This window comes from Athalia rosae, chromosome 8 (assembly GCF_917208135.1).
Source record: "Athalia rosae chromosome 8, iyAthRosa1.1, whole genome shotgun sequence".
Lineage (NCBI taxonomy): Eukaryota > Metazoa > Arthropoda > Insecta > Hymenoptera > Athaliidae > Athalia > Athalia rosae.
The window spans coordinates 6,459,066-6,486,199 of record NC_064033.1 but is presented as its reverse complement, the minus strand read 5'-3'; the positions used below and the strand labels follow the sequence as shown (position 1 = coordinate 6,486,199).

The window sequence follows — 27,134 nt, the reverse complement described above, 5'->3', positions numbered from 1 at the left end:
AAAAATTTGTCCCCTACGATTCGGAGATGTAGGTAGGGTCCGCAGGGAGCCAGTAAAGTCTTCGAATTCGTCATTTTCCGATGCAGGGCATGTGACGTATTTTTTTTTTATAGCAATCCGCCGGTGAGACGACGTGCTGGACACCCTGCAGTGCAGCGTCGCGAAAGAAAGAAAAAAAAGAAATTTCGATCTCTCGATTTCTGCCCTTTTCGCACGATATATTGGTAACGATCGATGGTGCGTGAAATAATCACACAACTCAGCCTACATAAGAGCCTTTGTCAAAAAATTCGGCCTTCTTGGTTCATTTGTATTTCCGACCTCTTTTCGTGTACATCTTACCCGCTGATCGATAATATCATTTGGAATTAGAAAAACGACGCAACTTCTTTCACGGATCCTCAGTAAGTCGAATTTTTTCCGTATGCTGCTGATTCGAAATGGTTTTTGTTTTCCTTTTTTTTGTTTTTAGCAAACCACCAGTAGACACTTAGGTTGCAGATATCCAATACCGCGATTTTAGGTTAATCCGTTAAAATAATCCTGTGTGAACAAGCGATTACCTATATACCGTCAGGATTCGGTGACGTCCTGGCATACCCCGACGGATTTACCGAACGTGAAATCGGCAATTATGTGAATTTCATGAAACTTAAATTATATACGAAACAGCCAATTCGTGACCTTGTACGTTCATATTCCAAGTTCGCGAACACGCTGCAGGTAAACAAAAACGAATTCAGCACACCCAATGAAGAATCACCGAAAAACAAACAAATGAATAAGTATACAAACAAGAGAACGGGGAAACTCGTATGACGCATCGCATTGTACTACAAATCGTACTAATCACCGGAACAATCGGGTACTACAATTTATCCATAAAATCGAAAATTTCACTTTATTTTCGCACAAAGATACATTGTACAACTCTGCGACTATGGGTGGTCTAGTGCCAACCAAAGAATACGATGTCGATTAACCTATTACTGGTTTAGGGTGCGTCGTAAATTTATATGAGATTTCTGGTGGTTTATGGCTTTTATTTGGAGACTGTAAAAGTGAGCGACGTGAGCTGTCAAGGAATAATTAAGTGTCTTTAAAATGAACAAAAGAAAAAAAAAAATACATTTACCGCCGATGACAATTGTTGACGTTTTAATCCCGCGATGGGATTTTTCGAGGTCATCAATGTCACCGGCCATAACCTCGAATCATATTCAAACTATCCCCGTTATTACAAATTCTAATTAAAATCGGTGAATCATGAAATTATATTTAATTCGTAAAATAGAATTAACAAATTAGCAGCTAAATTAAACGAAAAACAACAAATGGTCTCGACTGTTTTCTATTTGTTAAAAAAAAAAAAACTTTCTGCTTGCGTGTATAATTAGCATCTCCAAAACACCCCATGATTCTTTTCATTAATTTTTTTTTTTTTGAACTATAGTTCCTATATGTATGTAAAAAAAAATAGACTTTTAAAAAATTCAAGAATTGTCAAAACTCACCGTTTTTACTTGGAACAATTTTAGGTTTTTTCTCTCGTATTATAAGCCCTGGTGACAGAAATCTATCAGCGCGGTTGATCAAATTTAGTCCAAAACCAACAAAATTATAAATAAATAAAAAGAAACGAGAATTCAAATTTTCTGAAAATGTTTTTCCTCGTCTCACTACAGAAATACGGTCTCTGAACGTTCCACGTAACGTTTCATCCGATTTTATTTGAGGAATCTGAGAATACGATGGACATTTGTTCGCCGAAGTTTATCATAATTCCATGTTTCAAATTAAAGAAGAGATATCTTAGCGCTAACTCCACTCGACGAATGTCATAAAATAACGTATACATTAATAAAAACTAAAGATCATCGGTTCAACCGCGAATTTCATGTCATTTTTGAATAAATGATTTTCCACCTCGCAGTTCCGCTTCGGAAAAAGACAACAATCTATCAAGTCGGCCGTGCACTTTAGACGAAACAAACTTTGACTCATTTGAGGGTTGGAATTCGTAGCTTACAATAAGAAAATTAAAAAAAAATGTAATTGAGTTAACCCACTAATTTTAAAAATTGATTAGGAATTTAAGTTTTAGATTTGAAAAAACTTTTAATTCTATTCTCGACTTATAATCTTTTATTCTATTACAAAAAAAACTTTCTCTCAAATTACAATAATATTATTTAAAAAAAAAAAAAATGTATATAAACATATTTTTTGAAAACGATCATGAGTGGCAATTTTAACAAATGTTTCTTAAAGATTGAGAGTCATAAAAACAATTTTCTTTCGAAATCGAAAAATCAAATTCATTATCAATTTTCGAGATCAATGGGCCACAAATTATTGAACAAAATATGTAATTTGAAAAAAAAAAAAAAATTTTTGTTTTTATAAGCTACAAATTTTCCCCCAAACTAAGAGAAAAACAAATTTTTGTTCGACCCACCCTACAGTGCGCATCGAATGTATTCGTTGTGGTTCTTATTTGGGTCGTTTTTGAATTTTGTTGCTCCCCATAGCCCAAATTTCTGCAAATAAACGAAAAGAAATGTTCGCGAAAGCCGGAGCTCGTAGCTCAATTTTCAAGTCGCCCCCCAACGCCTTTCGAATTTTCCCATTCGAATAACTTGCGGTTTTTTGAGACTCGACGATCATTTTCTTGTTCCCGTTACTGTGCTGCTCCAAAAAATCGGAAAATTGCCAAATCTCTTATCCATATCATCGGATGATCTGCGCAAATTTTTTAGATTTTTTTTTCCATCAAATAATCGTCGTGTCTTTTTTGTTTAAAAAATGCCATCTTCCGACGTATAATTGACATTCGTCATACATCCACATAGCTTCGAAAGTTATTTGGTAAAAAAACGTCCACAAAATTTTCGTACCTCATCCGCTGATGTGGTTAAGAAATTTGGCAATTTTCAGATTTTTTGGAACAACACGGTGACCGAGAAACGAAAAAATTCGCAAGCATTTCCCTTCATTTATTTGCAACAATTTCAGCTACGGGTAGCAACAAAATTCAAAAACGACCCAAATAAGGCCCACGCCAGTATTCGTAACAAGAACTTCATTTTTAGGATTCCCTGATTTAGCCTCCATTATTCTTATTATTTTCATTAATAATTTTATCGATATTCGATCGATAGGACCTGTCTTCTCATCGTCGGTGAACATTTCCCTCCCATGTCTACCAAGTAAAAAAACAAAAAAAAAAAAAAAAGAAAAATTCGTTCGGCGTTGAAATTTCGAGGCTCCTTCTAATCCCGACGCAGCTTTGCGCATCATAGCCGATTGCGAGCCTCCAGCGAATCGTTTGGAGCGAAACGCCAGCGTTTCGGCATCAGCGCAGTCACCACTTCTGTTCAGGTTTCCGACTAATTGTGAGCCGCTATCGCCGCTGCGGTGAAAGAGTAGCGGAGAGCAAACGGCTCGCGCGCAGTCTAAGGTTAGACGTTGTTACGGTAGCCTCGCGGCGGACTCTTCGTTGTTCCCGGTCCCGTTTTTCGCGCAGCTACAATCTATAATCTACTCCGGAGCGTTCGCCGATCGCTGCCGATATCCTCGCGATTCGACGAGAACCCCCCCCACGTCGTAAAGTCCACTTTTCCGATTCCTTATTTTCATTTATTATCCTTCCTCCGTTCCGACGCGATCCTCGATCGCTGAATTCCGACGACGTCGCGTTTCGACCGTTCGACGTTCGTTTGTTCGCGGCTTCGGTATTCCTTTGTTTTATCGTTCGCGGTGCTGATTTTCCCACCGTAAGAGGGAAAATCGATTTTGAGAAACGTCAGAAATCACGCCGAGTTTACGGTGGAACGTAAAACAAACTAGCCCGGGAACGTTGTAACGACATTACCGAGTGTGTTTCTTCTTTTTTGTTTCGTTTTGTTTTGTTTTTTTTTCTACTGTTGCGGGAATCGTCGGGTTCCGAAACGAGTTCCGGCTGAAGTTTGCCAAAAGGACCGGCGCCGACAACGCGACTTTCGAAGACATCGGATACCGATGCGACGTGTGATTGATTAGGAAAAAAAAAAAAAAAAAAAACTGAGGAAGAATGACAATCGCCGAGATGAAATCCGAAACGAACTTTGAATTCTGAGGAATAATAATTATCGGACGAGCGATTTCCGCGTCGCAAATTCACTTTGAATTTAAATAAAACGATGCGCGAGAGTGAAATTTTCTCATTTTGTTTTGTTTCTTTTTTTTTTTTTTCGTTTTTTTTTTCATTAATCAGCGGTGAGTTGCGCGGGTGGGTGTGAGTGTGCGTGATTCGTCGGTGATCGATCGATGAGCGAATAACGCCAATATCTTCGGCGGATCGGATTAACGGGAATCTCGTCTCGTCGACATTCGCAATCAACGAAACTGCCGACAAACTGCCGACAAACGAATGAACAGGAGCTCCGACATTGTCGTCAGATGATATTCATCGAGTCACGGATCTTGACAACGATATAAAACAAGGTAGGTAGGTACGTACACACGACCTCGATCGATCGTCTGCTTCGAATCGGCTTCGCGACTCGACCGACGTTCGTTTTTTATCGATTTCAATTTCATCCCGGAACAGCTGTAATCGGCTGTACGTACACTCGAACACGGGTGTACACGTCCCCCGCGATGGAACTGAGAATTTTTTTTAGTTGCAAGAGAATCCAGAGTTAAGACGATCGAACGATAGGAACTGCGATACGTAATCAGATAAAAATTACGACTCCGTCATCGGACCGACGTTGCGGTTGCTGTAAAACGTCGCGTCGACGAAAGGGATCGAGTATTTCGAAAATCCATGCGTTCCGGGATCCAGCGGTGAAGATAAAATAATGATAATAATAATAATAATAATAACAATGATAATGATAAAGAACGACAAAATCGACGTTGTCCGATTTAACGCCCGTCGCTGAGATTTCAATTATTCGCATATCGAACTTCGCGTCGCGTTTGAAACTTGCGAATGATATTAAAGGACGCGACGAAAGAGCGTTTCGACTGTTGGAAGAAAAAAAAAAAAAAAAAAAGAAAACCATTGTTATCGCCGTACAATACCGGTTATGCTTAACCGGCATAATGTCGCTCGCGTCAGTATCGAACGCGTAGAACCCAGATAGGCGGAATCTGTTGTATACGTGTACCTATATCGCGTTGCATGCCGAAACAGCTGTCAAATAAAAACCGGTAACAGTTCGGTTGTTCGCTTGTTTTTTTTTTGTTTTTTTTTTTTGTCCCCTCCCCCGTCAACGTCGAGTCGCTCGTGATCAGCGAAACGCGCGGGCCGAGAAGCGCCGCATAATTCGCGGAAACAAAAAAAAAATCACGTTCTCTCAATATCGGGCTCGCGAAAACGTAATCGGAGTTGGGATTATCTGCGAAGTGTCCTGCGAACGAAAAAACAGATCGTCTCGAGTCGCAAGTTTTCGAAACTTCAGAATTTCATTGTCGCAAAACGCGTTCGGATTGTTTGAAAAAAAAAACAAAAAAAACAACAAAAACAAAAAGCAATCGCCGGAAATCCACCGTTTTCAACAAATTCTGGCGAGATTATCGATCTCCTCCTCGATCGATTCTGATGCGCAAGAAATCTGATGCGGAGTTTGTTGTTTATTATTTTTTTTTTTTTTCCTTTGTTTTTCTTTTTTCGATTTTGCGTCCAACGCGCTTTCGCGCGCCCCGCGGCTCTGAGATCGGACGCAATCGTGTCGCGAATCGGATGACTTCGGAGAGCGTCGTGTATCCCCACTAACCGGTGTAGCCCTGATGATCCAAGGTGATCTCGCTCGGGCTTTGAAACCTTATAACGCGAATAAATATATACGTGTAACGCAATAGAAATGAAGAAAAATGTTTGTAACAATTGAGGTGGCGTCCATTAATTACGTGAGCTCATTATGGGATGGAAGGGGTCCGATGAAATCTCGTCAAATCTCATTCGAACGGTGGGCGGCAGAATCGAAAATCTCACGTCAACTCTTATCTGTTTTTCCTTTCAATTCTATCAAATTTAACGGAATTTGTTATAGTCAGGATTAATGTAGAAATAAAGTTGTATTATTTTTCTGATTTATGATAACAAATTTAGTCTTAAAATAATTTTAGCATAAATCTCACCCAAGGGGGGAGGAGTCTAAATTGTATAAAAGACAGCTCACGTAATTAATGGATGCCCCCTAAAATAAAAAATTAAAAAAAATAATGGCAATTCCATAAAGAATGAGTAGATTCTTCTTTTTTGAACAATTCGAGATCGTTTCAGCTCTACCTTATGGATAACTTTTTTTGGATCTGCATTTGTTTACGATGTGTAGCAATAGACGACGATTTTCGGAACTGCATGTGTTCGTTTTTTCCCGAATCAAAATTGAAAAAATTTTTGAAAAAAAATTGCACTACCTACGTTTCGAGAAAACGCTCGCACGTGAAAACTTCTAAACTTTTTTCGCTCCTGTTAATTTATAGATGCAAAGATTCGCTCCCAAAAATCTTCGAAAATCAGCCAGTATCGATATTTGTTCGAAATTGACATATAAAAATAATAACAATCATGAAGAATGAGACTGAATAAAATGAGAAATATGTGTAACGTCGGAAAAAAAATTTATCTCGACTTTGGGTTCATTTTGCAAAAAATATTTCAAATAACAAAAACCTAGAAAAAATAAAGAGAAATTTGTCTTCTCATTAATGGGTAGGTATTCGAAATTTTGATAATTCAGTTCTTCAAATTCCGGAAAATTACTTTATGGCTATTCTGTCAATTTTGAAAAAACAAAAATCAATAAATTAAATATTATAAACAAGACTTCACGCAGAGCGATATAGTGTACTGGACGTTATCAATCTTTCGTCATTGGGGCTTTTACTTAATCTGATTAACAGAATTTTAAATTTTGAATTTTGCAACAACGAGTCACGAAAATCCAGCTTCTCCAAAAACTGTATACATCTGAAATACAGAATCTAAAAACCGCGACCTCACTTTTTCTTTTCACGTAAAATATTTCCCCTCCAGGTTGAAACTTTAAGACGTTCGAATTTTATTTGTTGGTAACGGTTAATTGCTGTTGATTTTTCTGCCCAAAAGTGAATGAACGTAATTTAAAAATGTCAAACATTCGGCAAAATTGATAGGTACGTACATGCGATACAAAGTCGATTTCTGTGACTTTGTTTTTTCATCGGAAGTTCGGTGAGAAACGGCGATGAAAAAATGACTACATCGTCTCGTGGAGATTCCGTAAAAAACAAAACCAAAAAAAAAAAAAAAAAAATGTCGGACCAAACAAAACCCTACCGTTTATGTTTCAGCGATAAATTGTTGTCGGATTTTGAAATTCTAGAAATCGTTATTTTCCCAATCATCAAAATCTTTTTTGCACCAGGTATTATTCATAAAAATTTTAATACGGCGTGATCAATCAAGCGAGTATAGCTCGAAAAAATCTCGAGCAACTCCCGCCTGAAATAAAACTCGATTCCAAAAATTAGAAAAATTCCACCCTCCCACATTATCAATTTCTGAGAAAGTCTCCATATTTTACATTTTGCATCAGATAGATATCGACTTTCGCCAAAAGTATTCCGAGTGCGAAAATTCAGTGACTGTACCGAAGGGCGAGGCCCATAAAGGCGTAACCCTAAAAAACTATACAGATTCCACAGTTTTGCCCTCTGACAAAGTAAACTTCAGATCGGTTCAGATGCACATGAATACAATCTAGCTTACGAAATTTTTCTCTCAACCTTTTGATTTCATTTTTTCCTTAAATTTTTTTTTTTTTTTCAAAACCTTTTTGCCAGTTGATCCCACGTTATACCTGACGGAAGGGCGTTTACAATAGATAAAAATGCAAAATGTCGCTTTTGTCTGTGTCAAATTTTGATTTCAGCTTCCTATTTTCCATGAGTACCTATTATACCGTATTTTCGATTAAAAATCATCAATTACCGATGGGATTCAAAAAATCTAGAAAAAAAATAATCAACTCGTCCTGATTTCGGCTGCACAACGATATCGATTTCAAATATCTCCAATGAGACTTCCGCGTCACGTGTCGGAAAATGTTTGTAAACGTCCCTAATAAACGGAACTACAATCTCATTGAATTCGAGGAACTCGCCTGAATACAAAGTAGGAATTACACGCAAACATGTGAGAACGTACGCCGATACGATCGCTGTATAATATTTCGAGTTACGTCATCCCGAAGCTCCGTCGCGATTCGTTCCGTAAAATAATACGTATTAGATGAGCGCGGAATAAACACTCGATTACGTCGAGGGCCGAGGACCAGAAGGGCGTAACTCGCAACTCGCAAAAGAAGGTCCAAATATCGCACTACAATCGAAAAATACTCTTCAACGGCGTTCCGTTGATTTTTTTCTCTTCGTTACGGACATTTCGCGGACTCGCTGTCGGAAAGCCGTAACGAAAAAAAAAAAAAAAAAAAAAAAAATCAAACGTTTTTTTTCAACGTCCCGGAAACTGGACGAGCACTCACGGCCCAATGTAAAATCATCTTGATGGGAATTTTTTACACTTTAATTACAATTATTTACACATTAGTTACATCTTTTCACTTTCGCTGTTATCGAGATAATGGAGTGTGGGCCAGGTTTAAGTCCAAAGCTGCACCACACTCATTTCCCGACCGAGATGATGTTTGGAAATGATCATGAAAATTTTTTACACTTTAATTACAATTATTTACAAATTAGTTACCTTTTAGTTATCTTTTCACTCTCGCTATTGTCGCGATAATGTGATGTGCGCCACGTTCAGTCTAATAATAAATTATTTTTATAAAAAGAAATACTACGAATGTTGAAATTCGACGCATTCTTTCAGTCAAACTGTCACATCCCATCTGGAAATCATAATCCGCGTGGATCACCCTTTACTCGACCGTTTTTCGGTACGATCGTTTCGGTGGGATGGATTGGGCTCGTGTAAATAATTCGGGATTGGAATCCGCGTGGATCACACTGGATCCAAACATTTTTTCGCACGGTGTCGCCATTAGAGCTGTTTGGGCTCGTGTAATCAATCCAGCAATTATGATTTGCTAGATTGCAACCCATGTACTTATTTTTTGGGACGGTTTCGCCGGTAGGATGAATCAGGCTCATGCAGTTAATCGTATCCTGGAGTTGACGCATAAAATACTGCCTAGCAGGACTTTGATTTCTGCAGCGTATACATTTTCTAGTTCGCTTCAGCGCAGCCTCCGATGTCAGTGTGTAAGGTCGTAAAGATTCAGAATAAATTTTCATAAAGACACAAGTTTCTGAACATCGTCCTGGTCGAAAAATGCGTGTGGTGCAGCTTTGTTATTAGACTGAACGTGGCCCACACCCCATTATCTCGATAACAGCGAAAGTAAAAAGATGTAACTAATTTGTAAATAATTGTAATTAAAGTGTAAAAAATTTTCATGATCATTTCCAAACATCATCTCGGTCGGAAAATGAGTGTGGTGCAGCTTTGGACTAAACAGCGAAAGTGAAAAGATATAACTAATTCGTAAATATTTGTAATTAAAGTGTAAAAAATTCCTATCAAGATGATTTTACATTGGGCCGTAAGTGCTGGTCCAGTTTCAGGGACGTTTTTTTTCACCAAGCGCGATTTTCACGTTTTTCTCTCTCGCCGACCGTCCTGAGAAATCACGATTACGCTCTTCTGGTTTTCGATTCCCGATTCGAAGCGCCCTGCTTATAAGATCACGAGGTCATTAAATCTCCACTCGGATCTTCGCCAGAAATCCAATGCACGTTTGATCCCGACGCAGGAAATTAAGCGGTAGTAACTGTCAGCTCGGACGTCTCCGGGGGGGGGGGTAACGCGATCGAGCTAAAGAAACGGAGAAGCGACGGCGGCGGGCCGGAACGACGACGGTTTCGGTCTAACTAAATTAGACCGCATTGTATACGCGACCGCGTAACACAATGAAAACAGTGGAACCGAAGAAGTGCCTTGCGAAACCCACCTAACCTGTAAGTGTGTACGGGGAAATTTTTATGGACTGTGAAACGCTCGGCGCCCAAGTATCTACGTTACAAGGCGGTATAACCTTCGGCAGTCCTCGGCTCCTCTCATTGTCGGCGTTCTTTTCCCTGCAGCTTCCGCTACTCGGAAGCGGATCGTTACCAGCTCCCTTGTGCAACCAAACAACGCTCAGGATCTACGTTTACTCGAACGTCGCGATTAACGTCACCCAATGACGAGTATAGGTATATACCGTAATTCGCGCTCGTCTCTCTTTGCTATTTCATCAAAATGTCCGCGAACCGTGGAAATAATGCACGCGGTTAATCGATTCCGCTCGCCGAAAGTTGGCCGACGATTCGGAATTCCTGGAAATATACAGCGAAAATTTCAGCGGTCGCTTCCTCGTTTCGGAAAATGTAATTATTATTGTGTTTCTATTGTTGTTTTTCGATCGGTTCGTCGGTGATATTCAAAAGCGAGGGAAAGAAGATGGTCGATCGACACGAAACGTGTTCATGGAACGGAGTTTAATTTGAAAAAGGTTTGCAGTGACTCGGAACAATCGGAAAAGTCCGCTCTCTCCAAATTGAGGTGTTAGGTAGTCCGCTTGGAAACCAACCTAATCCGACACTTGTTTTAAAAAAGAGTCATTTTTCAATAACGAAAATATCTCAGAAATCGATGAAAAAAAAATACATTCTACAATTACGACGAGAAATGGTGATAAAAAGGAATTTTTCAAAAAGTTTTTTTGGAATATAGCTCGAAGTGGAATCGGGCGTTTATTTTATGCCGAATTACCAACTTTATTCAACAAAAAATACAAAAAAAAAAAAAAGCCGAACGACACCCATGGAGAAAGAAACTCACCAAATCGAGGGATTGTTGAATAATAAAATTTTGACGTGGAACAATTATAGGACACCGACTAAAAACGACCGAAGAAATCGTGAGGCTTGAGGCGGCAAATTGAAATCCGTATCTTCGAAATTAAATAAAAGGCCTGAACGCATCAAGTAACGTGATCTTCGTTAAACGAGATCCTGAGTAAAGACCATCGATTTTTCGTTGTATTTCCAGATTTTTTTAAGTACATTATACTTACGACGATCCAAAACAATCGAGTCAATCATCTGCCTTGAAATACTCCGGAAAACAATTGTTACGATTTCATGGAATTGTTAGTTTATGAAAATGGTTTTTTGAAACATTGTACAAAAATATTTGTAGGATTGAAATGTACGTGTTCGAATATGAAAAAGTTACAGTTTGGAGTTTTCGACCACTCTATATCTGCTCATTGACATATTCAACTCTTCTATTTTGTTTTTTTGATAATTTTTATGTTTCATATTTTTTTTATGTTATAACTTACTCTATTTTTCATGTACTTTACGATAAAACATACTTTCGAACTTTTCGAAAATGAGAACATCCAAATTTCGATCAAAAACATCACAAATCATACGATTTTTTGGTATTTAAAAGTTGCTAAAACTATTTGAAATATCCGATTTTCAAAATTATAGTAATTTTTTTCTGAACAATCTGCCGTGAAAATGGACAGTTTGGAAAAAAAAATGTTCAAAAACGTTGAATTATCGATTTTTTATGACCCAAAATAGGGCAGACTCCACTTCCAAACAATCACCGTTTTTTTTTTTTTTCAATCCCGTTCTCCTAATTAAGAAATCGTTAAGTTATATTGTTTTCAAGTTTTTCCGCGCCGTCTGGTAACTCTATTTCGTAACATTAAATCGAGAGCCTGAAAACGCGTGTGATATACAAGGTCGGTAAAAGGAAAATGGGCTCGACTCGAGAATGTGAACAACAATTGAACGTGCGTATTAGACAAAATTTGGTGGATAGCCTTTTCTAAAATCTGGATAATTTGGAAAATCTGGCAAATCTGGCAAATCTAGAAAATCCAGAAAATTGGAAAAATTTGGAAAATCATTTCGAGCATCTTGGACCAAATTTTCTGATAACACGAAGCGTACTCACCTTTATTCGTAGGTTTTCAAATTCTCAAAAAATTCAACTCCCTAATGGCCCCTTTTAAAAACCAATAGTTAATTATCGCTACAATCGGAAATACCTCGATCGCTCGTCCGACCTAGAAATTTTTTGATTTTTTCAAAACCAAAACAGAAGCTTCGGACTTTCGCAGTTTTCGTGACGAAAAAATTCTCATGTACATGGATTTACCTAACCCAACCTCTTTTCTTAGAATTGGCTCTTTGCCAGTTCGGTGAATGTGCATACGGTGCGGATTACGACCGGCCGACGACGTGAATTCGAACACGTGGTCGGTGCAGGTTGCGAGTAAAATGAGAATACGAAGCCGGCAAATTATATGCTTCACGTTCTTCGGAACGATCGTGTGACACGGAGTCGCGATCCCTACCGTGGAAAAAGAGAGTTGCGCCGCTCGTTCTCTCGGAACGGTTGAACAATGGAAAAACCACGGTGCGATTATCGTGCAACGGCAGCCTTGCGAAATGACGACTACTCGGTAGGTTTTCATATACATATAATGTATAGAGAAGGGTATGAGTTATCTGATTCCATTTCATTCAAAAATCGACTAGATTTTTTCATTTCGATCACGTTACATTTTTTTCGGTTCCCCATTTATTCATACCCAACGATATGCCGACCGTGAAATGTGGTTTAATTTTTAGTTTTGGAAATAGTTGGCCACTTTCTTCAAAAATAATGCGTCTCCTTCCTAAATGGGACCTTCGAAAGTTCGTTGAAGTTATTTCGACTGTTTCGAAACGTCGCGCCCGCTCTCTGGGTTTCCACGAAATTTCCGAAAATTTATACGTATTACATTGGCGGAAGGTAGCGAAATATTTCCGGAACTTTTGAAACATTAGTTGCGATTCGGTGTTCCCCCGAAATTTCTCGGTATTTGACCAAAAATTTCTACGAATTTCACAAAATTATTGAATTTGTGTTGGTGTGATTCGAAAATGGCGCACTTCATTCGTCGTGTTTCGATTCGTCGTGACAAATGACTGAATTTTGAATGAAAATTTGAATTTTGAATGAAAATTTCGTAAATTGAATCGATTATCTATCTACTGTTGTATATACATGGGGTATTCCATGCGAAATCACTGAGGTTTTGACCCAACCCCCTTCGATTGCGCTGAAACTTTTTTTAACATTTTTTATACCTACCGAAGACATTATTCTGAATTATCAGATTTTTTTTCCCAACCCAAAAACAGTTACGAATTTTTGAAAAAACCGCCCTTTTTTTGAACTGCAATAACTTTTTCACAAATTGACCTTTCGGCTCTTTTTTCTTCAAAAAATTTTTGTCTGAATGTAGTTTTCAGAAAAAAATACAAGAAATTTTTCGGAGTCATCATATATGAAATATTTCAGTTTTTTCCGTCATTTTTTCGACCTCTGACCCCTTCGATTCTTTATTTTTTTGTCTCAAAAAAAAACTTCAACTAAGACAGTATTTAACCCCGCTATTCTCCTTTTGTGCCGACTTTCCATTCTATTTGTTTTTTTTCGATTGAAAATAAAAAAATATCTAAATGTGGCTTATTTTTTTTTACTTTGCGCTGAAGTTTTTTTGGATTGTTTTCAAAAGCTTAGAAGTTAAATAAAATTGGATAAAAACAACCGTAAACCGTATCAGGGTCAAGGATTAAATTTTTTATTAAAGTATTGTTTTTTTATTCAAGTATTTTTATATCTGAAAAAATTCCGAAAAATGTCTTTGGTAGGATAGAAAATTTTGAAAAAGTTTCAGCGAAGTCGAAGGGGGTCGGGTCAAAACCTCGGTGATTTCGCATGGAATCCCCCATATGCAGTAAATGTAATTCCCCAAAAATTATTCGGAGAAATGAAAAATCGCTTCCGCGAAACAGCCATATTGTTATCCAAAAATCAGAAAATATACCATAGAATTTAAGTATCTCAATCCAATCTGTAGAATTGACTTTTTGTCGATCTTGTCCGTCTTGGTATATGCTGTCCTTTGTTATTACGTATGACCAATATTCCGCGTCCCCATCCCTCCACCTTATTTCGGGCAGCCAGCTTAATTCGTGAGATCTTTGAAACCCTCGTTGGAAATTTGAGAAAATATTGCGACGGTGATTTTTCAAGGTCACGAATTTATCGGATCCGAATGACTCGATCGTACATGCGAACTTCGATCACAAACAAATCTTTGTTTTTACAAGACACCAGGTAATTATGTGCCACCGTTTCACACCAGGCGATTTCCCCTTTCGTGACCTCGTTAAGTTGTGACCTTGAATCTGGAAGTTGGAGACGAAGATTTTAATTGTTCCAAAAAAATCCCGTTCGTTGATATAGTCAAAATTGGTTGAAGAACTGTCGGTCAAAAACGATTCCTCGCCGTTTACCGAGTCTCCGAATTCGAGACGAATCGTAAGAATATACTATATGAACTTTTGTTGTTGACGTAAATCGATTCGTCACACCATCGATCCACGTGACTTTTCGTCATTTTCGCACGAAACATTTCAAAGGTAGAAACTCCGAGTTGAAAATGGTTTTTGAAAATTCCTTTCAAGGTCATTTTTTGCCCCTTATGGCGTAGGTTTGAGTGCCGAGTCGCGAAACTTCGGGAGAAACAAGTTTTTCAAAGTTCTCCACGAAGCTCGAAAAAAATGGCGGATAACTTTTGAGACGGCCATTTTGTAGCGCAAAATCTCCTCTTTAAAATGGTCTCCAGAAAGTTTGACGCACGATTTTTTGACGCCGAGTTATTCAATTTTTAACGATCGGAAACGCGGTCGATTGATTGATTTTTTGACCGTGCGCGGTTGGTTTGCGCCTATCCTGCCGTGGATGACATGCTTTTTCTAAGAATTGAGTAACTCAGCGTAAAAAAATCGTGCGCGAAACTTTGCGGAGGCCATTTTGAACAGGAGTTTTCGGGCTACAAAATGGCCGTCTCAAAAGTTTTCCGCCATTTTTTCCTAGCTCCGTGGAGACCTTTGAAAAATTTGTTTTTCCTGGCGTTTCGGGACTCGGCGCTGAAACCTACGCGACGTGGTCAAAAACGACTTTGAGAAGGATTTTCAAAAACTGTCTTCAAGTCGGAGTTTCAACCTTCAAAATGCTTCTCAGAATGATTTTTTTTTTACATTTTTTCATCAAGTTACAGAATTTTGAAAATCGGAGTGCCGGGTGCGTCGTTAATTTCGTTGCTGATTGTGAGTGTAGTTTAAAGTCGGGATTAGCGAAGGCTGTTCGCTTTGCCTGGGGTGTTCCCTATACGCCCGGACTTTCCCTTCCGTCGACGAATGTCGGAAAACGAATAACACGGTTCCCAATTTCTCTAATTGTAAATCCTACACCGGCGAAGTCGGGCGATTACCAAAAATAAATGCTAGTTGGCCGCATTTACCATATCGTTGAATTATCACGTAACAAAATTTCCGCCATAAAGTTCCCAACGAAAGATAAAAGATTTACAAAATTACATATCAACATATGTATGTAATAGGGTGCTTCATTTTTAGGCGATAGTTTTTTTTTCTCTGTGCTACCCGAAAATCCGATACTTTATAAAAAAATAAAAAATTATGCCGCCGGGTGAAAGGCTTTAAGTGCAACGGCGGCTTAGCTCATTTAAAAATTCAATTTCCTATTTAAATAACATAGAAAAATTTTTTTTTTCGGTTTCAACTTGATTTTTCGACGTAAAAAAAATTTTTGAAATTAGAAACCTGAATCATATAATGAGTCAACTGAAGCGTGCTTTTGTCTATAATAAATTGTTATTTAATGTAAAAATAATAAATCTTGATTTGAAAATGATTCGACGTGAAATATAATAAACATTCATCTTCGCAGCTCTACAATAACTCAAAAGCTGTTGGTCGGAGGGGGGGGGGGGGGGGGATTACGCACGGGAACTTGTTGCAGCAAATTTTATGCTCTGCAAAAGCTGTACACGCGTTTTTTCAAAAAAAAAAAATTTGTTCACGTCGAAAAATTAAGTTGAAACCGAAAAAAAATAATTTTTCTATGTTATTTAAATGGGAAATAGAATTTTTAAATGAGCTAAGTCGCTGTTGCACTTAAAGCCTTCTACCCGGCGGCATAATTTTTTATGTTTTATAAAATATCGGATTTTCGGGTAGCACAGAGAAAAAAAAAATATCGCCTAAAAATGAAGCACCCTGGTATGTATGTCGTGCTTCGCGCGCGTGGTGCGTGCGAGCATTTCTTCAGCAGGTCTGTGTAGTCCGCCTGATCGGGAGCCTTTTTACGCGCGCCAGAGAGGAAGACCCCCTGTGCACTTTCGCACTATTTAGAGACATCGAGACCGAATGTGACGCGCTGCACGTTTCGCGATAATCGCGGTACGTGAATCTGGTGACCCGGTATTCGGATGCCGGTGAGAACGTGCAAAAACCACGGAATTCCGCCGTTCGCGTCGCACAACGGATCCGATATTCGGGACGCGAACAAGGCGAGCGAAATTGCGATCCGCGAAATTGTGGGAGTTAGCAATTTGTCATTAGACAGGAAGTTCCGGTTGAAAGAAAGAGAGAGAGTGAAAAAAAAAAGAGGGAGAAGGAGGGAGAGATTTTTGTAAGACAACATGTAGAACCATGTGTGCTGGTTTTCTGTGATTATAAATAAAGACTAAAGATAATAGAACCGTACGCCAGTGATCTACGAATTTGATTCCAAGTAGACCATGCACTTTGTGGCGGAAACCCTAGCAGTGATAACTTGATGATGAATGTAATGATTGCGATGATCAGTTGGGATTATAATATAGTAGAGCCACACGAAAAAATCGATTCTAGTGCCACAGAGTTCAATTGTAAGAATGGGAAATCCTTGAAACCAATAAGGCAGGGAGTAAGGTACGTCGGAAAAAAAATATTCAAAAAAAAAAAAAAGAGAAGATCTGAAGAAGCAGAATGGAGGTAGAAAAAACGATTTTCGATTTAAGAGTTCTAGTTTGTTCGAAAATTTTGTCGTCGAAGTGTTTTTCCATCACAATTGCTGTATGAATTTTTGACCTTTGTACAATAGGGTGGGTAAAAAAAAACTTTCATTTTTTTGTGGATTTCACACACAAAAACTTGTTGGTATTTTAGAAAGTACTCACCCGGTAAGGGCTCTTAATATTAATGGGAACATTATCCTCGTCATAGTTTTCTATTTTCAATTTAGTTTGATATTAAAATGGTCATATCTCATCACCAATAGCTTGTTGAGCCCGTACTATGGTCAATATTTGTAGGAAATTTAACGCTTTACAAAAATGGTCTCTAATACTTTATAAATTTATAAATTAATAAATTGAAAATAATTATCAAAAAATTATGAATATCAGTGCATATTGAAATTCGAATGGGAATATCTTCGAAATGGTTCGTGTAATCGAAAAAGTATTGCTGACCTTTTTTGTGGAGCGTTAAATTTCCTACAAGAATCAATTCAGCTCATTCGATAATACTGATTACACAGTCAGCAACAAAATTCAGAAAGAAAAAGTTATTTTTCTTTAAATTCTTCAATTTTTTACCTTGAATATCTTTGAAATGGTAAGATTTATCGAAAAAGTATAAGACACCATTTTTGTAGAGCGTTCAATTTCCTATAGATATCGACCCGAGTACGGGCTTAACAAGCTATTGGTGATAAAACATGACTTTTTGAATATCAAACTGAATTGAAAATAGAAATTTATGATGAGGATAATGTTCCCATTAATATTAAGAGCCCATATACTGGGTGAGTACTTTCTAAATGTACCTAGTAACAAGTTTTTGTGTGTGAGATCCAAAAAAAAAAAAAAAAACTAAAGTTTTTTTTTTACCCACCCTAATGTACAATGCTCAAATATTCATACAGCAATTGTGATGGAAAAACAATTCGACGACAAAATTTTCGAACAAACTAGAACTCTTAAATCGAAAATCGTTTTTTCTACCTCCATTCTGCTTCTTCAGATATTCTCTTTTTTTTTTTTTTTAATATTTTTTTTCCGACGTACCTTACTTCCTGCCTTATCGGTTTCAAGGATTTCCGATTCTTACAATAAAACTCTGTGGCACTACAATCGATTTTTTCATGTGGCTCTACTATATTATAATTCCAACTGATCATCGCAATCATTACATTCATCATCGAGTTATCAGATTCTGAAGAAAACTAGCTAAAAGAGAAGGTCTCTTCTCAAATTATGCCCAACAAAATCTGTGCATTTGGTTCAATGAAACCTTTTTCCCAGTTAATACCTCGGCTATCGTACACTCGTCGGCACTGTAAAATACGGAATTCACGGTTTGGATTCACAAAACCAACCATGACCCATAAAAAAATGTGAATCCCGCGGCATATTAGAAATTAGAATAGATCGGAAATTCATCACGTTCTTTTAGTGTCTCCTCATCAACTCCTCTGCATCCTCCGAACGTTGCGCAGGTGGAGTGGAAACAGTCTTGAAGAAATTATGCGAACAAACTGGTTCCAAGAATCTGCAGTGATATCGAATTTTCTTTGTCGAAGAAATCCTAAAATTTTAGAAATTTGCTTCAGAAGAGATTCAGGTTGGAATTTTTTTTTACCGAAATGTTTTAACTCACGTTCGATAAATTTCCTCCGAAATTTAGAAAACGGCACGCGTGAATTTTGTCATTTTTCAGAAAATATTTTTTCTTCGTTTGGTCGTATCGTTTTATACGAAATGAATTCAGCGACGTGTGGGGTATGATATATCAGTCTCTGTCGTGTTACACTCGTGATTCGGTTGTTAACTCAATTTAAAAATCGACCAATCGGGAAGCCCGTGTGGCCACGTGTCACGTGATCGAGTCTCGCATTGGTCAATTTTTTTGATCGAGTCAATTTATAGCCCACCAATAAACGTCGCACGCACGACGTCAGTGGTCAGGTTATGAAATGTTATTGGAAAAACCATAAAAAGGTTATTTTACATTTCATAAAATCTACAAATCGGTAAAATCAGCTTTCAGCGACTATCGACGACACCCGCGATTCTCACATTGAACCAAATGAGTTTTTCCAAAGTCTATCGATGAAATCGGTACATCCCGTTCAAAAAATTCGTGCCTCCAGCAACGGCGTCGATCTAAATTCGAGAGAAAATTTTAGGGGCTCAAATCCGACCGGTGAAAAGCATCGCGGTGGACGTAATTTCTCGTATACTTTTTCGACGCCAATAAAAAAAAAAAAAAAGAAATTTATTTCATGGAATCGTTAAAAGTATAACGAACATTCCCGGAGCACGTTATGAAACTTATGAAATTCGCGATTCGACGGACCTAATATATATCCGCTACAAATAAACAGTAATTTGCTGACTAGAGCGACTTTTTTTTCTTTCGAGATCACGTAACCGAGCAGATGAGTATCTCTGCAGTGTTTTTTATTTGTGGTGGGGGTTATAATATACGTGCGCTTCGGATAATGTAGTGTTGGTGGCGACCTCGTGTTCGCATCTTTATTTCGTACGCGGTAAGAAAAGAATACAAATGCCGTACGCCGGTTGAAAAACGCCTTTGGAAATTATGACCTTTTCCCTACTTCGTTATGTACTTACGTTATAGGAAATTATAAAATGAACCGAGTACCTAATCTGATTTTTGGTTATGGTGCCGGGGGTGCTCGGAAAAGTTTACTCGAAATTCTCCGCCCAGATTTCCTACCCGCGTACGCCGCCATCTTGAAGAGGGTTGAATTTTAAAGATGCGATTAATGGAAGAACTGCACATGGGAATCCCTCTTTTCCGATTTTCCGGTTTATTTAGTTTTTGAATACGAGGCTCTCATCAGTTTGACGGCAATTCGCATTTTCAACAGATTGACCAAAAAAAAAACCTGTTTTGTACGGGGTGATTGGTTATAGGGAGGAATTCGAAAAAAAAAATCGCCGGAAAATTTCAATGATTGTAAATTGAAACGGATATTATAAATAGAACGGAGTTGAGCGCAAACTTCGTGGCACGGTCCAATCGGTCTCATTGTCAAATTTTTTCTTCATCAAAGAAAATTTGCGAATTTCAGCCCGATCAAAATGGTTCTTTTTTCAAATTTTTCCTCCATGAGAAAATTGGCGAGGGCAAAACCGATGGTTAAATGAAACCTGAGGAGGTTTTTGTAGTTTTCTAGTAACGTTTTTGTAAAATACTAGATTAGATTGCCCATACTTTTAATCTTTTGAATTCCATTATAGTGTAGATGAGTTTCAAACTTCAATTCTCGCAATCTGAGTTGTCGAAAATCGAAAAAAAAAAATGAAGTTTTGTGTAATTGATTTCTGAAGAGGATCTCGGAATTCATCGCATTGCTTCGATTGCAATTGGAAAAACATCGGGCGGTTCTTTTCGTTCGATAATTTTATTACGGCTCAGTAAAATTTGACCTTGAAAATTTCGATCGTACCCACATGCCCGGGCTGGCTCACAGCAACGGTCGTTTATTAATCGGGGCTCCTAGGCCAGTCGATATATGCGAAAAAAGAGACGATTTTTTACAATAAAATTGTACAGAAAACGACTTGCGCCATCTTTTAAAGTATTATAGCGCGTAGATGTAAATCTATGTTTCGGGTAAAGGAAAATCGCACTAGACATTTGTTTAAACAATGAGAAAACCGTAAGAAATGGACAACCCTGTCTCGGGTGCGTTTTCGAGCGTTCAGAGCAACTTTCAGAGCCATTTTTAAAACATTCCCCCCCCCCCCCCCCCCCCCCTCCCCAGAGAAATTGAAGATTTCAATCTCTACTTTTCGGAACCATCAACAGAATTTCAATCGGGCCATTTTCCTTAAACTCATGCATTTCACAAGTTGAGCGCTCTTATTGTTCACAACGCGATTATGCAAAAACTATGCGTCGGACAAAAATCAATCATCAAACTACGTGCTATTATCTATCATTTACCGTAAGATTGTTTTTCCAGCTTCAAATTTGACGGAGTAATGAATTTTCGAAAAAACAGTTTTATCTCGCGGTTTTTCCGGATTTTCTCGGTGGAAAATGCACCGATCGGGTTTTTCAAAAAACCATTTTGCAAGTTTTTCAATTCTCTACAAAAGCCTAATTGACGGCAAAACGATCTCTTCCTTATTTTTCGAGATATCTGCGAAAAATGAAAAAAAAAAATTGTCCATTTTTTACGGTTTTTCGTTGTTGAAACGAATTTCTAGTGCGATTTCGCTTTACCCGAAACTATAGGTTTTCATCTACGCGCTATAATCCTGTAACGGCGCCAGCGGTAAGATAATAAATGATCAGTAAATTGAAGCGGGTTTTTGAATAGCGCTGGGCAAATCTGATCCGTTAAGTCGGATCTCAAAATAAAGAGAAAGCAATTCAACTTGCTGAACGATTAAATGCGGAGTCGAACGCATAAAAGCAAAGAGCGATAACTCCACTAAATGAATGTAAGGTCAGTAAATCCAAGGGAATAATATTTGTATTTGAAAATATGCTGTGGTCAGTCAGAAGTCAGGCTTAACCCTTTCGGTACGGGCGCTCTGTCCGTCATGATACCCCCGCTGAACGAGGTGCCGCGCCGAAAATGTGCTTATAACAAACTGTCTTGATTCGGCCGAAAGGAATCGTATAACACACTGTCAGTCTACCCTCTAACATTTTCCTAAGGGTTAAATAAGAACTGTGCTTAATAAAACAATGTTTTTTCCAACAAGTGTTGGTTGTTGCTTCAATATTAAAAATTATTTATATAAAATTCTATTAATTATAAGTAAAATCTATACAAGTTTCGAACAAAAGGGTAACCTCTAAATTTTTTAATAAAATAGTTGAAATCAAACGACAATTATACCTGTAGCTGTTTTTCCAGAATTCTTGTAACAAAAGACTATTTGTTAAAATGATCTGTATTAGGATAGAACTGTCGCACCGCTGATACTCAATTAACACAGATAAAAACACAGAGCAATTGTTAAAAAATGTAACAATTCAAGGTTTTATGCGTGAGCGCGAAATATATTTTGAATAAGATTCATATCTCATACGTCGGTAAAATAAAATATAATTGTATAGACTGTATATAGATGTCACTTGTTTGTTTTTTCACACGGATTGTCACATATCATAGATGCCGGATATATCCGGCACTCGGCCACACAAGTCATCGGATGGATGCCGGATATATCCGGCACTCGTCCACACAGGTTATCGGATGGATGCCGGATATATCCGGCTCTCGTCCACACAGGTCATCATATGGATGCCGGATATATCCGGCGCTCGTACCGAAAGGGTTAAAAGACTGGTGAACATCGCCGTTTACAAAAAGACTCTCGTATCACGAACAAAACTGTGTCAAACAACTGAATATAATGTGGGGCTGGGTTTAGGAGGCGGATATAAATCAAAGGGCATAGCCCGGCAAATATAACAATACTTCAAAAAGGTGGCGCAAGTCGTTTTTTTGTACAATTTCATTGCATGAAAAAAGCTCCTATCGATCGGTCTATATCCGTATTTTGAGTCGTCGAAAAAATTCCGTATTTTCGCTTAGCCCTACGATTCTCCGGCTCTCACAATCTGTAAAGATTCATTCGGAATAATTCTTCTTCCTCCAATTCACCTTGATCCAACTCAAGGTCAAAATCACCCAGCTGCGCGAGAGCCCCATAGGATGTGGTGGGCAGTCTACTATCGCCATTATAGTCACGTGGGATCGGATCCGCTCATTTCCTTCTTTGAGCAAACCATGTTATCGTCAGACTCCACATCTCCGTTGTAAATTGGAAATTTTTGAAAAAAATAAGCAAAAAAACTGCAAAGGAAAACACGAGAGAGAAGAGAAAAAAAACGAACAGTCGGCCGTGAATCTGCGAACACACGTTACTTTTTCGATAACGTAAAATTCTCGACGATCGCGCCGATATGTGAATAAATTCATTTCACCACCGATCGCGTGCTGATAATTTTTAAAGACTTACCGACCTTGACCGTGTGATCGACAAGCGAGTGAAAATAATGGGCCGAACACTGAAACCGAACGAAGTCGATGATCCGACGACAACCTAACCTACAATAATTGACACTCATTGGAGATCGAAGTACTCGTAGCCAAAATTATCATCAAATCATTTTGACCGTATTTTGTAATTTTTCGTTTTTTGTAATAAACTTCGGACAACTTTGGAGTCGTTGAGATGATTTTCAGCAAAATTTTTCCTTGAAAAATGGCCCAGAATTCCACCGCCGTTTCTGCAGCCGGTTAACGTTATCGCGCGTATCCGATACCGCAACATCCTAAATTGACAAGGTTAAACCTTTGCAGTTTTTTCTTTTTTTTTTTTGTTTTTCGCTAATGATTATGTAAAAGCATTCAGTAGGTAGATCCAGATGATCGCTTACGAAAGACCCGTATAAACCTTCATATCTATCTGGAAAGTTGAAGTCACGTGAGTTGAACGTTGCAGTGACACGTAAAACCGCCCATAGATATATATTTCGCAAAATTGGTTCGTACTTTCGAAGAATTGCAAAAAAAAAAAAAAGAAAAAAAAATTGATATACATATGGGGTATTCCATACCAAATCGACCACTTCTGAACCCGACCCCTTTAGATTTTGCTGACACTTTTCCATCCTTTTCTACCCTCTGAAAAACATTTTTGAGAATATAAAATCTCTGTTTTATAAAATTATATAAAATAATCGTTTTTTTTTTAGTAAAATGGTCATCTTTTCGAAGTTCGCCATGTTTTTTTTTCCTTAAAAAAAAACCAAATAATTTGACAACTATCCCCGCTAATACCGGAGTGGGCCGATTTTATTTATATTTTTTTCATTTATTAAAAAAAAATTGTCAAATTTTCAAAAATGGAAAAAATTTTAATCTTGGTGATTATATTCGTAAATTAAATCTATAAATTGAAAATTATATCATAAAATCGTTAAATTATATTTATTTTATGATAGAAATAAAGTTTACGGAAACCTTTTTTTTTCCATTTTTGAAAATATGACATTTTTTTTTTTTTCAAATAAATAATAAAAAATATTTAAAAAAATCGGCCCACTCCGGTATTAGCGGGGATAGTTGTCAAATTATTTGAAGTTTTTTTTTAAGGAAAAAAAAATGGCGAACTTCGAAAAAATGACGATTTTACTAAAAAAAAAAAAAAAAACGATTATTTTATATAATTGATCATGTTAAATTTTTTTCGTGTATTTTTTCGAAAAGTTAATTCAAAAACAAAATTTAAAAAAAAAAGGTACCCACAAGTCAATTTCTAAAAAAGTTGTGGCTATTTGAAAATATAGAAGCCATTTTTGATTTAAATTCTTAACTTTTTTGAGGTTGAACAAAAAAATTTGAAAAAATTCTCAAAAATGTTTTTCAAAGGATGGAAAAGGATGGAAAAGGATGGAAAAGTGTCAGCAAAATCTGAAGGGATCGGGTTGAAAAGTTGTCGATTTGGTATGGAATATCCCATACGTATAAACGCGAAGTCTCGACATCGACGTTACAATACGTTAAAATGGACGATTTTCTTCCACCCGCACGTCATTGTGCGGATCGAAACATTGAAGCAACTCGAAACCCGGGGACTCGCAAGATGGCCGCTGAAATCGGTAGCTAACGCGTGAAAAGCCAGTCAAAATATAAAGATAAGTTCGGCGATACATACACGTTTGTTTGGACACTCGAGTCCGAATGCTCGGTGCTTCGATAACGATAAAGACAACAATTAGGGATCGCGAGTCCGCCTCGGGTTACAAGTCCGTTCAAAACTCGCCTCCATTTACTTCGGAGAAATCTCAATTTGTGATTATCGCGATTTCAAACACGCTCGTGACACGCGCATATAGTTTACGGAGCATTGTACGTACATCGGAAACGATGTCATCAGGATTCCTCGAAAAATCACGTTATACGGGGTGCGACGAAAAAATGAAAGGCCCACGTCGAAGCCGTGTTGGAAAAATTTTAATAAATAACTTCGTTTCTCTAGTTCTGTCGAACCTTTCCGCGAATAAAACTGATTATAATTACGAATCACGTTCGAAATGTGAAGTCCCTCGTTTTCCCGATTATGCGAATAATCTGCGCCCGTTTTCGATGCGCATTTGAACATTTGAAGATCGCGTCGTCAATATTATTGTCTAACTACGGAGCGCTACTCGATTAGTTTACTCGCTGACCAACCGGGTTGGGTGTGTAGTAACGACACCCTGGAATTTGAAATAAGAGACGGTGCGTGCAGCGGCAGGAAACTGGAACATCGAAGTATAACTTTATAGTTTCGTAATAATCGCATGGTCTAAAAACGTCCGTGTATACCTGAAGCACCGCAGAGTCCCTTTACGTGGATTCGATTTCACGCAGACACCGTTGCGCGCTAAATGTTCAAGCGAAAACCGGTGAAAACTGGAAAAAGTGAATTACTCAAATTTTGGAATTTCCGTTACTACCGACTTTTAAATTTCGAATTATGTTACAATAGTGGGAGGAATAAAGAATAAAAAATGTTTCGAAAAGGTCGATGAACTTTCATCGCTTCGTAAACTAACCTAAAATACCTACCGTTGAAATATCTGAATTCCTCGATCGGGTTTTTTGGTTCACGTCCGCTTCGATCTATTGTATATCGAATTCAAATTAGATAAAAGAAGCGACATCCGTGATACCGATTAATTGGTTACCGGTAATCTTATCTTGGAAATATGTCATTTTATCTCGTTCTTCGCGCGATGTTTTGATCCCCTTTAACGTATGGGCCGTGGCGCGATTCGGCACTTCTTTTCATCCGACTTCAAAATTTCTCTGATTTCATTGTCAAACAATGAAGTGAGAAATTTCCGCGTTACGGTTCCTTCGTTTTTCTTCTTTTTTTTTTTCTTGCACCGAAGTTTCTAACGGCAATTCCGAATCCACGTTAGGGCGGATCGAAAGAACTGAACATTGTCGGCGACCCCCCGAAAATCGAAGATACCGCCGATGGATTCGAATTTTTTAATTTTTCTACGAGGCGCGTGGGACGCTAAAAAACGCCCTTTTTTATGGCTTAAAATTCACTGTAACGCTCATAAATGGAAAAAGATGGTTCCAAAAATTCTGAATTTCTTATAAGAGGTGCCCAGATGTGTACTTTTTCGAACCCACGTCCGATCAATATTAACGAGTGGTTCGTATCTTCCAGAAAATTTTTCGAAAATCGAGATTTTCATGATTCTTCAATCAATGCGCGTCAACATTGGTGTTTTTTGATCTAAAACATTTTTGTACGTCGTCCATCTTGTTTTCCTGCTGAATCTCGGCATCGGTCGGTATATCAAAGAAAAAAAAAAAAAATTGGAAGATATACAAAAATGTATAAGAATAAAAAACACCAATATTAACGCGCATTGATTGAAAAATCATGAAAATCTTGATTTTCGAAAAAAAATTTCGAAGGTACGAACCACTCGTTATAATATTGATCGGATGTGGGTTCGGAAGAGTACACATCTGGGCACTTTGTACAAAAAATTCAGAATTTTTGTAACCATTTTTTTCCGTTTACGAGCGATATACAGTGAATTTTATGCCACAAAAAATGGTTTTTTGAGCGTTCCGCGCGCCCCTTAGAAAAATTCAAAAAAAAATCTTCGATTTTCGGGGGTCGCCGACAGTCTTTAGTTTTTTCGATCCGTTGTCCTAAGGCACATCCGTCCGACCACTTATACGTATACATATCTATACTATATATCGAAGAAATCTGAAGTAATTTCGAGTGGCGAGAGAGTCCCGAAAATACCAGCACTTGGCTAGTAGGCCACGTCAGAAGTTAAAATATCCACAAAACGAAGCACATGAGAAGAGATGATCGTGGCTGCCGGTGCTGCTGATTCCGAGGAGGTGGTGCACGCGTGCGGCGTGTGCGTCGCCCGGAGTGTCTGATGTATGTACGTACGTAAGAATACAAATGCGCTCCTATGGGATATTCTCGCATTGATATAAAAACCATAATAACGGCCGAAGTCATAGTCTCCTACGGGTGAAGCTCGGCGCGATCGTCGTCTGTCTCTTCTCATACAATGTATCAGCGATCGATTCTCGCTCCTGCGGCTCTCGGCCTTCGCCGATTTAACCCCCAATTTTC

General features: G+C 38.0%; 1 protein-coding gene across 2 annotated transcripts in view; it reads left to right on the top strand.

Moving 5' to 3' along the window:
• Positions 1 to 3,259: 3,259 nt before the first annotated feature.
• The window catches only part of LOC105691018 (decorin), a 41,662-nt gene continuing 17,787 nt past the window's right edge, over positions 3,260 to 27,134 (top strand). The window contains exon 1 of one of the 2 annotated variants that reach the window (XM_048659794.1): positions 3,260 to 4,485. The gene's annotated coding sequence lies outside the window, so the exon portion shown is untranslated. The remainder of the gene's footprint in view (positions 4,486 to 27,134) is intronic. The other variant, XM_048659793.1, reaches the window with a different exon arrangement.